Here is a 3,522-nt window from a genome sequence, read left to right on the forward strand (position 1 = left end):
TCTCTGCTGAGTTAGAATGTTTGTTACCCATTTACGCTGAAACAGCTGGACAGATTCAGATGAACTTTCGTCTGCAGATAGCCTAATCCCTGAACACACAGGCTGCCATTGTTTTATTCTGAAACAGATAACTGTTCCCCTGGATAGTTAACGTGACTTCTGTTCCCATGGGATGGGTAACACAACTAAAAAGTCACACATAAAATTTAACTATCAACTGAATGCATTAAGTTTAGCTAGAGATTAAATGTTCACTGTTTTAACAAATGAAGGAAATAGGTACGTTAATCCTTAAAGAAATATTAGTGCAGGATACAACCTTGGAAAGAAACACATACATAATAAAAAAGAACAAAATATTTGTGAGATGTGATGTTGTAAATAATTAAACTGCAGCAATTTGGCAAATGGTTCAAATGGCTCTGAGCACTATGGGACTCAACTGCTGTGGTCATAAGTCCCCTAGAACTTAGAACTACTTAAACCTAACTAACCTAAGGACAGCACACAACACCCAGCCATCACGAGGCAGAGAAAATTCCTGACCCCGCCGGGAATCGAACCCGGGAACCCGGGCGTGGGAAGCGAGAACGCTACCGCACGACCACGAGATGCGGGCTGCAGCAATTTAAATTGTATTACTCTTAGGTTCCTGCCTAACCAGAAATCAACAGGCTCACAATAAAAAAGTAAATATTTGCAAGGAGCAACATAGTAACTATTTCAATTTCAAATAAAAAACTCCCAGGATCTATAAAAAATGTGAAGGAAAAAAAAATGTCTGCTGTAGGATGTGAACTATCTTCATATATAACTCACCTTCATAGCATAAGTTTCTCATGGCATGGCTGCACACAACACTCAATAATTTCAGATATTGCAATAGAAGCTCATGATGGCTATTGTGGCCAACATGTCTTCAACTGACCTTTAATTACAACAAATTGTACCAAGAATATTGAGTTTGTGATGAATTTTCAATCAGCTGTTGACTTGAAATGAAATAGTGTCATAACTCAGTTTTAAATCTAGCAATTAGCATTTACACAGCTCCCATTTTGATTTGTTTTAACTCAGGAAGTAAATACATCCATAAATTTACAAATACAGAAATATTACTTTAGGGTAAAATTACCACTGAACTCCATAACCATCTAAAGTACGCTCATGAAAATATTGTCTATTGTCTATTCAATTGTGATTTCATCGGGATTCTTAAACATTATTTTCCCTTTGGATTTCAATAAAGTGTATTGGACTGTAATTTTTTACCACAGATGATAAAATATTGTGATGTTATCAGGTTGGTCATTGGCAACGGCTGTTAGTGACACTAAAGTTAGTGTCTCATCCCTAGTGAATGAAATTGAGGGTAGCAAAGCAAAAGCTGAAATGCTAACTCCATTTTAAAATGTCCCTTTACAAAGGAAAACCCAGGAAAACTGCCCCAACCTCATCCTTGTACCACTGAAAATATGAATGAAATAAGTATTAGTGTCAGTGCTGTTGAGAAACAGTTGAAATTGTTCAAACTGAACAAACCTCCAGATCCCGATGGAATCCCTGTCAGATTCTATACTGAAGTTGCAGCTGAGTTAGTCCTCTTCTAACCACAATCTATGATAGATCCCTCAAATAAAAAACCTTTCCCAGTTCTTGGAAAAAGCACATCACATATGTCCATAAGGAGGATTGCAGAAGTCATCCACAAAACTACTGCCCAATATCCTTGCCACCAATTTATTGTATAATCTTTGAACATAACGTGAACAGAATTACCTTCTCAACGCCAATCAGCATGGATTTTGAAAACATCAATCATGTGAAACCCGACTTGCACTTTTCTCACATGACATATTGGAAACCTTGGATCAAGGCAACCAGGTAGATGCAGTGTTTTTTGATTTCTGAAAAGCATTTGACTCAGTACCACTCCTACTCTTATTGTCAAAAGTACAATCATATGGGCTATCAAGTGAAATTTGTGACTGTAACAATATTATGAGAAGGAAAGTTGCTACTCAGCATATAGCGGAGATAATGAGTCGCAGATAGGCACAACAAAAAGACTCGAAAGCTTTAATTGTGAGAGTATTTTTGTTGTGCCTATCTGTGATGCAGCATCTCTGCTACATGGTGAGTAGAAACTTTCCTTCTCACAATACTGTTACATTCCATCCTGGATCTTAAATTGTTTGAAATTTGTGACTGGATTGAGGACTTTTTGATAGGGTGGACAACACAGCCTATTATCTTGTATCTAGAGTCGTCATCAGATACAGAAGTAACATGAGGTGTGCCCTAGGGAAGTGTGTTGGGACCCTTGCTGTTCATATTATATATTAATGACCTTTCACACAGTATTAACAGTACAATCAAACTTTTTGCACATATATGCAGTTATCAGTAACAAAGTACTATCCAAAAGAAGCTGCATAATTATTCAGTCAGATGTTTATAAGATTTCAACATAGTGCAGAGATTGGAAACTTCCTCTGAATGTTCAGAAATGTAAAATTTTGCACTTCACAAAACAAAAGATTGTGGTACCCTACGATAATAATATCAATGAGTCACTGTTGGAATTGGCCAACTCATAAAAATACCTTGGTGTAACACTTTGTAGGGATAGAAAATTGTTCGCATAGGTTCAGTCATGGGTAAAGCAGGTGGTAGACTTTGGTTTAGTGGTAGAATACTGGGGAAGTGCCATCAGTCCACAAAGGAGATTGCTTACAAATCACTCATGCGACCGGTTCTAAAATATTGCTCAAATATGTGAGATCCATACTAAACAGGACTAACGGGGGATATTGAACATATACAGGGAAGGGTAGTACAACTGGTCACAGGTTTGTTTAATTCATGGGAGAATATCAGAGAGATAATGAAGGAACTGAACTGGAAGACTCTTGAAGATAGACAAACTATTCAGAGAAAGTCTGTTAGCAAAATTTCAAGAACTGGCTTTAAATGATTACTCTAGGAATATGGTACAGCCTCCTGCATATTGCTCACATAGGGGTCATGAGGATAAGATTAGAATAATCATGGCAAGCACAGCGGCATTCAAACAATCATTTTTCCCATGCTCCATATATGAATGGAACAGGAAGAAACGCCAATAACTGGTACATACCCTCAGCCATGCACCTCATGGTGGCTTGCAGGGTATAGATGTAGAGTCTTAAACTTTGCATTCTCTCTGGATTTCAGTAATCATAGTTTCTTTGGTGATTTTGTTTGTGTCTAGCATTTGAAGGTTTGCTTTTACGACATTGATGTGGCTTTGCTGCTTGGATTTGAGTGATTCACACTTTCTTTGGTGATTTTGTTGGTTGCTGGTATCTGGATAGTTTGTTACATTGGTTATTTATTTTGTTTGTGTACTTGGTATTTGTAGGATCTCAGTAATTTGTGTATCTGTTAGATTTGTTGTTTCTTTTGTTTGTTTGCCTGGCATTAGTAGGGTCTCATCAGTTTGCTTCCCTGTTAAGTTTGCAGTTTATTTTGTTTGTTAAC

Source organism: Schistocerca cancellata, chromosome 1 (genome assembly GCF_023864275.1).
Source record: "Schistocerca cancellata isolate TAMUIC-IGC-003103 chromosome 1, iqSchCanc2.1, whole genome shotgun sequence".
Taxonomy (NCBI): Eukaryota; Metazoa; Arthropoda; class Insecta; order Orthoptera; family Acrididae; genus Schistocerca; species Schistocerca cancellata.